Here is a 13,874-nt window from a genome sequence, read left to right as displayed (position 1 = left end):
GATTGAGATGGTACTCCACTGTAGGATTATAGTCAAGGAAAGAGATAATCAGGTTTAGGTTTAATTCATAGTAGTCATTTGGCTATTGTCCTAGAAATAATAAATTTAATACTAAGCCAGGTGTGCTGGCACATGCCTGTAATCCCAGTTATTTGGGAGGATCACAAGTTCAAAGTCAGCCTCAGCAATTGAGACCCTGTCTCAAAATGAAAACTAAAAAGGAATTGGGGTGTAGCTCAGTGGTAGAATGTCCATGGGTTCAATTCTCATTACTTAAAAAAATAAAATAAACAAATAAAACTCAACTAAATCTTAAAAAATTAAATTAAAATTCAGAATATTAAACAACACAGTGTACAAAACATATGGAAAACAGAACCTGGGCAAGAAGATCTGGCATTGGAGATTAAGGACCATTAAGGGGAACATGGGAAGATATCAGTTTTCAATGATGTGTGTCTGTACACTAATCATATAAATGAGCACCAGGCTCTATTCATCTCAAACTGTTATCGTACTGGCAAAATATACAATTAGACTTTTAGAACCCTGGATATTTGAAACATGAGGTAGACTGGATTAGTTTCAGTCTTTCTTTTCCTCTTTTATTGTGTGATTTACTGTTAAGATTTGGGAAACAAAGTTTAAATATTGTTTATCTCAATTTCATTAAACTTCTGATATAAACATCCTCCATGCAGTTTTAAATTTGGAAATGCTTAGGTTGAATATTAACACTTGATATAAAAATGATGATTTTTTTTTATCCTGGCATGTGTTGAGATTATCATAACAAAACAAATGAAAGTTTGACATATCAATCATTATTTCCTTTATTAGTGATAGATTTTTATAAAGTTGTATCTCATAGATTGTAATAGGCTAAGTATTTCTCTTTACTAAATGAACCAACTCTTTAAGAAAAGTCCATTGAGAATATGATCTCACCAGACCAAAATTTCTAAAGAGATTTTAGCAGAAATATCATTAATCTAGTCATCTGACATATCGTGTGGTGTCAGACCTGCCTCTCACAACATGATGCAAGTTTCCCTTACGGGCACAAAAGCTGCAACTCAGTTTCAGAGTTTATCAAATTAAGACATTTTCAGATTTTTATAATTTGAGGGTTTTGATGTTACTGAGACAATCGTTACAATTTACTCTCTTAACTTCCCATCAAAACATTTGTGAAAACTTCAAGGAAGTAGAAAGTTATCACTGCAGAGACCCTGAGAGTTCATTTACAATTTTCCTTCATTTGAAAGCAATATGAAGAGTTGCATGAGTGACACTGAATTGAGAAACTTTCTGAAGCTACTACATGTTTCCCTGGAAAGAGGAAGCATAGACATTAAGTTAGGAATTAGGACACTCACACACTCACCCCTATACCTCACAGACACATAGAAGATCCATCTCACACACATGAATCCCCACAGAAACACTCTAATCTATGCTTTCTGAGGCAGTTAATGATAACTTCCCATCCCCAGCCCTCAACCATGAGTACATATCTTCCATTATCCATTTGGACATATTACCTGACATGAGAGCAAGATGGCAGAGTGAGGAAGGGAAAGAACCAATGGCACATTGCTTCATGGAGCGAGATTACTGAGCTGCTGATAAAAACAGGAAGAGTAAGAGAAAAACACACTCAGGAACTAGTGATAGCTATTATCTACCTTTGATGGCCAAGATCCATACACTGCACTATGGCATCTAAGACTTCCTTAATTGGAGTGACAAATCCAAGCTATGGGAGCCTAGGATTATTATTTTAAAAGAGTCACTATGACTCTACAACTGAACAGTTAATTTGGAGTAAGGCTAGTGAGAAAACAGCCTGCTTAATAAGGAACAAACATTAGGTTTGCTTGGATGGCTCACAGTGTTGACTTTCAAGAGATTGTGGGCAAAGGTCTGTAGAGCTGGAAGGGGAAATTGGGTACAAATGTGTTTATTTTTGAACAAAAGAATAAAATGAAAACGCTTAATCAAACAAATACAAATTTTAACTTCTTAAATAGAATTGCCCACTACTTAGAAAACAATGAAAATAAAAATAAAAATGCTACACAGATACAAATGGGGACTCCTGGTTTGTAATCAGGAAGGCAGGTAAAGAGTCCATCTGAATCATAAGTAAAACACTGAACAAACTGAAAAGCAACAACTCTTCTGAGATTGTCAGAGAAGTTAGGTCAGAGGGAAAACCACTGCTCCCAAATTGGAGAGACAGACGGGCGGATACAGAGAATCACAACTTAGAAAAGAGCAAAAACCCACAAGCAGAAACCACCATGGGAACCAGTCCTGGGTAGAAAGTTGGAACTATAAGTTGACAAATTGCTAGAAGATTTTTCAGTGTTGGCAAGTCTGAGAGTGAAAAATGCTGGGGATACTCAGTCATAGAGGGTCCATACTTTTGGAATTATACCTCTAGGAGTCCAACCAGGTATTCAGAGGGAATATCAGGGAAAACAAACGAAACCAAATTCTACTGCTTCCTACTGGGAAAGAACCATTTTGTAAAAGAACATTCTGTTCTAAGCAAAGCTTTCCTCAGAAAAAAATATTTTACCAAAGCCTAATCTATGGAGATGAATCGGGGCCTAATCTACTTGGGGAATGAAAAATACTCAACTCCAGTCCCTTTAAACCTTCCACATTGGGGAAGAGAAATATAATATTCCAGCCAGCTGCAGCCATCCTGTTCACCCATGAGGTGGGAGAGGACTAAGAAGCACTGGTGAGTTCACAGGCTCACCAGAAGGCTGACACCTACATAGTCATGGCACTACAAAGTGATCTTCCTCCTGTGACACCTTCCTATTACATTATTAAAGACTTACTTTCCTCAGTATATTTTACACACTTTATCAAATTCACTGTTCAATAAAAAATTATGATGCATACTAAAAGATTAAAATCAAAGTTTGAAAAAAACTTGAACAAGGCCCCAGAATCAGAGTTAGATATGGAAGGAGTATTATAATTTTCAGACCAGGAATTAATTTTTCAACCAAGAATTTAAAACAACTATGATTAATATGCTAAGGAATTTAGTGGAAAAAGTAGACAACATACCAGAACATGTGGATAATATAAGTGGAAAAATGAAAATTTGAGGAAAGAATCAAAAAGAAATGTTAGAGATTAAAAGCACTGAAGCACTGAGGAATACCTTTGGTGAGTTATTGTTATGCTAGGTACAGCTGAGGAAAGAAAGTGTGAGCTTGAAGATCTGACAACAGAATCTCTCAAAAGTGAAAAATAAAGAAAGAAAAGAAAGAAAATGAAACCAGAACTGAATATTTAAGATCTGTGGGACAACTTCAAAAGGTGTAACATATATGTAATGGCAGTACTAGAAGAAGAAGAAAGAAAGGAATAGAAGACATATTTAAAGCAATAATGACTAAGATTTTTCCCTAAATTAATGTCAGACACCAAACCACAGATCCTGAAAGTTCAGAGAGTACCCACCAGGTTAAATAGCAAAATTATTAAACATGGGAACACCTGATTCAAACTTCAGAAAATCAAAGAGAAAAAGAATCATTAAAAAAAATAAACATGGTGGTACCTGCCTGTAATCTCAGCTACTCAGGAGCCTGAGTCAGGAAGATCACCAGTTTGAGGGTCACCTAGGCAACTTTGTGAGACCCTATTTCAAAATAAAAATAAAAATAAAAAAGTATGGGAATATAGCTCAGTATTAGAGCAATGGTTAACATTTACGAGGCTCCGTGGTCAATCTCTTTCTCTCTCTCCCTCTCTCTCTCTCTCTCTCTCTCTCACACACACACACACACACACACACACACACACATAATGAAAGAAGGCAGAGAGAGGAAAATAAGTTCCTTACCTATAGAGGAGCAAATAAAATCACATCTGACTTCTCTTCAGAACCCACGTGAGGAAACAGAGTGGTATGAAATATTTAAAGTTCTGAGAGGAAAAACCTACCAACCTAGATTTCTGTATTCTGTGGAATTATCTTTCAAAAGAGAAATGAAAACTTTTCAGGCAAACAAAATTTGAAAGAATTTGTTGTCAGTATGTCTTCCTTGCAAGAAATGTTGAAAGAAGTTCTTTAAAAGGAATAAAATTATATAGATTAGAATCTCAAATTTACAAAAGAAATGAAGAGCATTAGAGATAAAAGAATTTATTTTTTAATTTAAAAAATTTTAAAGTTTGAGTTAGAGACCTCAAAACCTCTCTATCCAGGTAGGGATAGATCCAGCAGGTAGAAAATCAGTAAGGGCATAGTTAAAATCAACAGTGCCATTAATCAATTGAATATAACTGAACTCTATAAACAACTTTATCTAATAAAAACAGATTAAACATTTTTATACATTTTTTTAAACTCCCATGGAACATTAGCCAAAGCAGTCCACATTCTAAGCCATAATCACTGTAACATATCCAAAAGAATTTAAATTACACAATGTCTGCTCTCAGACTGAAATACAATTAAACTGGAAATCAACAACCAAGTGGGGCACAGTGGCACACTCCTGTAATTCCAGTGATTTAGGAGGTTGCAGCAGGAGGATTGCAAGTCTGAGACCAGCCTCAACAATTTAGCAAGACACTATCTCAAAAGTAAAAATAAAGAGAATGAGGAATGGAGAACTCAGTAGTAAAATGTCCCTAGGCTCACTCCTCAGCACCAGAACAAAAACAAAACGACCACGAAAAGATAGCTGAGAAATCTCAGAATACATGGAGAAGAAATGACACTTTTATAAATTACACATGGGTCAGAGAAATTAAAAAGTATTTGGAACTAGATGAAACTGGAAATAAAACTTATCAAAATTGGTAGGATGTAGCATAAACAGTGATCATGTGCAAATATATAGCTCTCAATTTATGCAATAGAATAAAAGAACTAAAATCAATCATCTAAACTCTCTCCTAAGAAAAAAAAAGAGCAAATTAATTTTGGATTACACAGATGAAAAGAATTATAAAAAATTAGAGTAGGAATCAATGAAATGGAAATAAGAAATCAATAGAGAAAATCAATAAAACTGAAAACTGTTTCTTTGAAAAGGTCAATAAGATCATTAAGCCTTTAATCAAACTGAGAAAAAAAGAGAGAAGGCACAAATTACTAATATCAGAAATGAAGGAAGGGATATCATTACAGATTAATGCATATTAAAAGGATACAAAGAAATATTATGAAAAAATTTATGTCCCCAAAATTGATAACCTAGATGAAATGGATCAATTTCTTGATAAGCCCCATCTTCCAAAACTGAAAGAAATAGACATTCTGAATATATATATTACGTATATATGTTTATGTATATTTTAAATATATAGCACATATAATTAAAATATATGTATTTAAAATACATACCTTATGTATATCTAAAATATATATTTAATATACTTTTAAAATATATTTATTTTAAAAATACTTTTAAAAATCATTTTAAATATATATTACATAATATATTTTTTATGTTATATATAATTATAATTATCTATAAATCATAATTATGTTATATATTATACAAATTATATTTATATATTATAAATGTTACATAAATCTTAAATATATCTTATACATATTTAAATAAATTTAATCAACAACAAAGAGTCTCAGAACTGAAAGCACCAAGCCCAAGACGGTTTGACTGGTGAATTCTACAATTTAAGGAAGGAATTATACCAAATCTCTATAATCTCTTCCACAACACAGAAAGTGAGATAATTATTCCTAATTCATTATTTGCAGCCCAGTATCATTCCAATATCAAAACTGGATAAAGATATTACAAGAGAATAAAACTGCAGACCAAAATCCCACATGAATATGCTTGAAAAAGTATAGGAAAAAATCAGAAAATCCAATTCACCAATGTATAAAGAGTTATACATCATGAGCATCTGGGATTTGTCCAAAGTATTAAAACCTTGTTCAACATTAAAATACCAACTAATGAAACCAATAGATGAGAGAAGAAAAGCATTACATGATCAATAGATACAGAAAAAGCATGTGACAAAATTCAACACCTATTCATAATAAAAACAAAATTAAAAAAAAAAACTTGGCAAATTAGAAAAAAAAGTATTCTCAACTTGATAAAGGACATTCACAAAACAAAAAATTACAGTTAACATTACATTTAATGGTGAGAAACCTGAAGCTTTCCTGCTAAGATTAGGAAAAAGGCAAGGATGTCATCTCTCACTATTGCTTTCAACATGTACTGGAAATCCTAGATGTTAAAATAAGTCAAGGAAAGGAAATAAAAGGTATATATTGGGAAGGAAAAATTAAAACTGTTTTTACTTGCTGATGACATGATCATCTATGTAGCAAATCAAGTAATGAAAATTCCTGTAACTAATAAATGTTTTTAGCAGTATTGCAAGACATAAGTTTAAAATTTAAAAGTCAATCACTTTACTATATACCAGGGACAAATAAGGGAAATTTGAAGTTAAACACACATAGTTATTTATATTAGCACTTCCATAAATGAAATAATTTTTAGGTACAAATCAAAAAAATATGCATGAGAAAACTGTAAAAGTCTAATGAAATATCCAAGAAGAACTAGATAAATGAAATAAATATTCTATGTTCATAGGTAGGAAAACACAATATTGTCAATATATCTGTTCTTCCTAAGTTGATCTACAGATTGAATACAGTCTCATTCAAAATCCAAGTTGTTATGCTGACACAACTGATTCTCAAGTATATATGGTGAGGCAAAAGACCAAGAATAAACAACATTATTTTGAAGGACTGTAACAAAGTTGTCTTAAGAATTGACACTACTGATTTCAAGACATTATAAAGATCAGTAATATAGATAGTATATATAGAGAGTGCTGAAGTAGACCTGCATAAATAACAAGTGAGCTCTGACAAATAAGTAGAAATCATGCAATGAAGCACAGAAAATCTTTTCAAGAAAAAGTGCTAGTACAACCAGACATTCACATATTAAAAACATGAACAAGAAACAGAGTTTACATCCTTTACAAAAGTAACTCAAATGCTTCATAGATCTAAATGTAAATGGAAAACTGTAAAACTCTAAAAGATACCATAGGTGAAAACCTACGTGACCTGAGATATGGCAATGATTTTTTACATAAAACACTGAAAACATGCTCTGTGAAAGAAATAATTGATAAACTGACCTTCATTGAAGTTTAAAATTTCTGCTGGGAGGAAAAAAAAAAAACTGTCAAGAGAATTAAAAGAAAAGCCACAGATTGTATGAAAATATTTGGGGAAAATATATATTTGATAAAGAAATATCATCTAAAATACACAAATAATTTTTTAAATCAAGTAAGAAGAAAACAGCCTGTTTATAAAGCAAGCACAAGACCTGAACATACATATTATCAAAGAAGATAATAAATCTTGCAAACAAACATAGGAAAAGGTGCTCAACATCATATGTCATTAGGAAATGGCAAATTAAATCAACAGCATGGTACTGGTACACACTCATTAGAATGGCTAAGACTCAAAACAAGAGCAACACAAAACAGGGGATTTTTAGGGTATTGAAACTATTGTATGTAATACTATAAAGATAGATTTGATTATATTTGCTCAACTTGTTGGATACACAGAACCAAGAGTGAACCCTAGTATATGGAGTTTGGGTGATAACAATGTGTCAACGTAGATATGTTGATTGTACTAAATGTACCACTCTGGTAGGGGTTGTTAGTAGTGGGAGGTTTGTTCATATGGAATTGGGGATATATGGAAACTCTGTGTTCTCTGTTCCATTTTGCTGTGAACCTAAACATTTTCTAAAAACTAAACAATTTTAATTAAAAAATGAGACTGTGCCAAAGCTCCTTTCAGAGGCAAATTAATATCCTTAATAGTATCATTTATAAAAGGGAAAGTATAGAAAAAAGTAAATGAATATTAAATTTCAACTGTTCAAAAATATATAATAAAAATCCCTAACACATATTAAACATTGAAAATGATGAATAAAAAGCAAAACTCAACATCATAGATGATAGAAAAGCAGTCAACTGACAAATCAAGGAACTAGATCTTTAAAAATATAAAGATCATATTTTGGATAAATTTATTCGAGAGAGAAATGAAAAAAGATGCAGAAGCACTCATAATGGTTAATAAAAATGAATATTTATTATGAGAATTATTGCAATATATTTAAAAATGTTATTGAGAGATTATGTTTTGGGGAAGACAGAAATAACTGAAAAATTCATGAGAAAATACAGCATCTGATGGGCCAACAAAGAGAAACAGAAAAAAGACTTGGAAAGAAATTTCTTTACTAGTTCTTTTAAAAGAATCTTTTCATTAGTGCATTATAGCTAAACATAATATTGGACTTCATTTTGATGCAATCATTCATTTATGGCATATAATTTGATCTACTTCAGTCCTCAGTACTTCTTCTTTCTCTCCCCTCCTTCCTTCTCTCCCCTCCTTCCTCTTCCACTTCCATGTACTCTGCTGGTCTTCCTTCTATTCATTTAGAAGTTTTTTTCTTTTTTTAATTGATGCTTTGTAGATATACATAAGGTGAAGTGCATTGTGGTATATTCATTTATGTACCTGGGATACTTTGGTCAACTTCAGTCTACCATCCCTCCCTTTTTTAACCCCTCTTCTCTCTCTCACTATCTATCCCTCTATTCCACTGATCTCCCTTCTAATTATTGCTTCCCACTTTTTTCTTAATTTGCTCTAGCTTCCACATATGAGGCATATGAGAGAAAACATTATTACTAGGAAAGATTCCAGGTCCAGGTGGTCTATAGGTGTGTTCTTTCCTATTTTGTTTTAAGGAAGCATGATTCCGACACTTTTCAACTGTCCCATAAAAAAAAAAAAAAAAAAAAAAAAAGTGTGAGGAAGTTTTCCAATTCTTGGTGAGCAAGATTTGAACTGAAAACATGACACACACTTCCAAAAAATAACAACAGAATGATGTAGGTATCATTATAGACAATAGTTACAATATTAACTAGCAATAAAATCTAATAAGGAATTAAATGAAGTAATTTGTGACCAAATAGAATTTGTGTTAGAAAACAAAAATGTGTGAATATTACTTTATCAAAGTTTCATAGCAATATTTCAAAAGAGAAAAATCTCATAATCATGAGATTTTAAAAAGGACAACAGAATTGTGTGTGTGTGTGTGTGTGTGTGTGTGTGTGTGTGTGATTAAATGTTAGTGGTGCTTGAACATGAAAGAGAGGTTCTCATTAAGAATGTATTAGAGAAATAAATCAAATCTAATAATGGATATGATGAAACTTTAAGAAAGTAAAGCAAAGAACTACCTGCAAAAAAAGTGAATAAAAGTTATGAGCTACCCAAAACTGACATAGAGGATTTTGTATTTCTAGAGAAGCTGTGTATGCTCTGGATACTTCCGCATCATGAAAAAGGTTGAATATACAGAATTCATTTGATGATTCTTATTTTATCTGTCCTTAACTTTTTTGTATGTGTGTGTCTCTTGGTCTTGCTCTCACTTGCACAGACACAATCTCACATGGTTTCCCTTATCAGTACATTGGCAATCACTCTAAGAATTGATGACTAGTTGCCAGGAGTCAGGGGTGGGCTCAGTGATGGGCTGCAAATAGATACAAGGGAACTTTTGAGGGTGATGGACATATTCTAAAACTGGATTGTGGTAACGATTACATAGCAAGGTAAATTTTCTAAAACTTGTTAAACTATAGATCTAATATGGACACATTCTATGGTTTGTAAATTATGTCTCAAAATAACTCTTAGGCTTTTAGTGTGGTTTGTCCCCCAGAAATCATGCAGTTTAATTTCTAAAGGTGTATGTTGATGGTATTAAGGGAGTGGAAATTTAATCTGACTAGGGGGTTCAGAGTTGTGCCTCTGGGAAGTGATTAGATTAGGTCACTAGGGTGGAACCCCCATGACTGAATAATGGTGACGTTGTCAAGAGAGGAAAAGAGACCATACAGAGATACCCACACACTAATTCCATTATGTGATACAGATACGGGACACCCCTGTGAGGGCCTACACCAGGCTGTTTAGAAGTCTGACCTCCAAAGAGAAGCCAAAATAAGCCCATTTTCTTTATAAAGTATTCTGCCTCAAGTATTCATTATAGTAAGGAGAAACTGAGTAACACAATATCCTTAAGGGAAAAAAAGAGTTGATGAAATGCAAAGGAGTATTATTACCTTTGGTATGTAACAGGAAATTTTTGCTAACTATTCACTTTCCCTAAGTGAAGATAAAATTAGTCAACACACTTCATCTTTGTCCATACAAGACCTTATTTTATAGCAATTGAACAGAAATTCATTCCTCAACCACTTGAATCAGCATAAACATTAAAAAATAATAATAAAGTTTGGCAAGGATACTATATTTTCTCAAAGGCACATTTATCAGGTGATCTTAAAGCCCTACCAGCTTTTTTTCATATAATTCCAACACTGGAAGTAGATTCAGACAGATGATAAACCCAATATCAAGTTATCTGGTATCAACTCTTGCTTCTTGTTTTTTTAATCAGGAATTTCTAGTGTCACATATTCTCTTTTTTTTTTTTAATTTTTTATTTATTTATTTTTTTTTACGTTTACATAGGGTAATGATGTTTATTATATTTTTCCCCTCCCCCCCACCCCTCCCACCCCTCCCACCCCTCTTTTCCCTCTACACAGTCCTTCTTTCCTTCATTCTTACTGCTCTCCTTAGCCTAACTCTAAACCTAACCCTAAACCTGATGCTAGCCCCTCCCACCCCCCATTATATGTCCTCATCCGCTTATCAGCGAGATCATTCGTCCTTTAGATTTTTGAGATTGGCTTATCTCACTTAGCATGATATTCTCCAATTTCGACCATTTGCCTACAAATGCCATAATTTTATCATTCTTCATTGCGGAGTAATATTCCATTGTATAAATATGCCACAGTTTCTTTATCCATTCATCAACTGAAGGACATCTAGGTTGGTTCCACAATCTGGCTATGGTGAATTGAGCAGCAATGAACATTGATGTGGCTGTATCTCTGTAGTATGCTGATTTTAAGTCCTTTGGGTATAGGCCAAGGAGTGGGATAGCTGGGTCAAATGGTGTTTCCATTCCAAGCTTTCTGAGGAATCTCCACACTGCTTTCCAGAGTGGTTGCACTAATTTGCAACCCCACCAGCAATGTATGAGTGTTCCTTTTTCACCACATCCTCGCCAACACCTATTGTTGCTTGTATTCTTGATAATCGCCATTCTAATTGGGGTGAGATGAAATCTTAGGGTAGTTTTGATTTGCATTTCCCTTATTACTAGGGATGTTGAACATTTTTTCATATATCTGGTGATTACTTGTACATCTTCTTCTGTGAAGTGTCTGTTCATTTCCTTAGCCCATTTGTTGATTGGATTATTTGTATTCTTCGTGTAGAGTTTTTTGAGTTCTTTATAGATTCTGGAAATTAGCGCTCTATCTGAGGTATGGTTGGCAAAGATATTCTCCCACTCTGTAGGCTCTCTCTTCACATTTCTGATAGTTTCCTTTGCTGAGAGAAAGCTTTTTAGTTTGAATCTATCCCAGTTGTTTATTCTTGCTTTTATTTCTTGTGCTATGGGAGTCCTGTTAAGGAAATCTGATCCTGAGCCAACAAGTTGAAGATTTGTACCTACTTTTTCTTCTATAAGATGCAGGGTCTCTGGTCTGATTCCGAGGTCCTTGATCCATTTTGAGTTGAGTTTTGTGTAGGGTGAGAGATAGGGGTTTAGTTTCATTCTATTGCATATAGTTTTCCAGTTTTCCCAGCACCATTTGTTGAAGAGGCTATCTTTTCTCCATTGCATATTGTTGGAACCTTTGTCTAGTATGAGAAAATTGTATTTATTTGGGTTTGTGTCCATGTCCTCTATTCTGTACCATTGATCTACCTGTCTATTTTGGTACCAATACCATGCCGTTTTTGTTACTATTGCTTTGTAGTAGAGTTGAAGATCTGGTATTGCAATACCCCCTGCTTCGCTCTTGCTACTGAGGATTGCTTTAGCTATTCTAGGTTTTTTATTCTTCCAGATGAATTTCATAATTGCTTGCTCTATTTCTGCAAGGTACATCATTGGGATTTTAATTGGAATTGCATTGAATCTGTATAGAACTTTAGGTAGTATAGCCATTTTGACGATATTAATTCTGCCTATCCAGGAACATGGGAGATCTTTCCATCTTCTAAGGTTTTCTTGAATTTCTTTCTTTAGTGTTCTGTAGTTCTCATTGTAGAGGTCTTTCACCTCTTTTGTGAGATTGCAAATTCTATGATACCTGCTCTGTTCTTTAAAGGATTTTATCGCTTAAAACGTTTTTTACTTAAAAACAATCCAACAGCTTTTTTCTTGCTTAAATTTATAATATAAACCATTTTATTCTGTCTCCTATTTGCTTTTTTAGTCTTCTTTTTATTTTACTCTTCTGTTTTATATATTTTATGCTCCAAATAAACTAAGTTGTACTTTCCTTTACAAACCTTGCACACCTGATCAAGACCTTAGAAAGAAACATGGAATCTTAAAGTTGGAAGTGACAATCACGATCCATTGACCTGCTCTCTGGTGGAATGCAGGCTTCCTGAATGTTCTTAGCTTTTCTGGTGAGTAGTTTTGGTTACATGGAGCTCACTACTTCTCAGTGAATCCATGGGCCTGTCCTCATTAAGATCAAGAATGCAGGCAAACCAAAGGGAATAAAATATTGGTGTCTCACTATTGTATGAAAGAACTGTTTCTCCTACTTGCCAATTGCTGCATTTTCAAAGTGGAAGTTGGGAATTTTAAAAGCTCTAAAATATTTGGTAGTTAGGAAAGCTGCAAGTGGTAAACATTATGTGGAAAGTAAGTTCTAGTTTCCTGATAAGACCATCATAAATGTACATAAATGTACCTTTAAATAATTATTTTCTAAAACCTAAAATATATGTACTATGTATATGTGCTTAATATATACATATGTGTATATATGTGTATATATATATGTGTGTGTGTCTGTGTCTATATAAAAAATATTTGAATTAGGGAATAATTGACTCTTTCATTATTCTATCCATAAGTCATTTGCTCTTTTCTCCTCCCCTAGTTTCAAATGGTTAAGATGCGGTGTTGGTTTTGAAAAGTATAAGAATGCAGTTAGGCAGTGAAGAGAAGAGATTGTAGGGTAAAGGACACTGGGAGACAAGCAATAAATTACATTTTATACTAGATCTCAACTATGTGACTGAAATTGCTGAGGCTCAGTTTCCTCATCTAGAAGATGAGAGCACCAGTAACTTCCTGGAGCACTGTGGTGAGGATCAGTGGTAATCTGTAACTGATGCTCAGTTCCCAGTGTCCGCTAATTGATGAACATTAATACAGACTATATGTTCCCTAAACTCTTTAGAACACTGATTCCCTGTTTGAGGGACTCTGATTCACCTGTTTCATAGTGCTCTGTAATATGGAAATTCCTGGCTTGACTAAGCAGTGTGATTTTCTACTACTCCCCAAGTTGAACCCTGGGTTCCCAGCCAAGGTCCACCTCTCCAAGATGGTTTGCTCCCCTTTTGCTTGCACACTGTACGGTATGGCACCAAAACCCATGCATGTCCTCCCAACAATGTTGCAACTTTTTATATTGATTTTGAAATGGACCACTTGAGTTCCAAGTTTTGGTGGTTTCCTCTGAGCAGTCATCTGCATGCTGCTAGACAAACAGGAGTCCAGAGCTCAGAGGGGCACAAAAGAAGCAAGAGTCTGACGTGGGGAAGGGAGCCAGCGTTTAAATTGTTCAGTACATTTTGGTTGAATCTCTGC

The sequence above is a fragment of the Sciurus carolinensis genome, chromosome 8, assembly GCF_902686445.1.
Source record: "Sciurus carolinensis chromosome 8, mSciCar1.2, whole genome shotgun sequence".
NCBI classification, from domain to species: domain Eukaryota; kingdom Metazoa; phylum Chordata; class Mammalia; order Rodentia; family Sciuridae; genus Sciurus; species Sciurus carolinensis.
The sequence above is the reverse complement of the archived record's forward strand: the minus strand, read 5'-3'. Positions refer to the sequence as shown.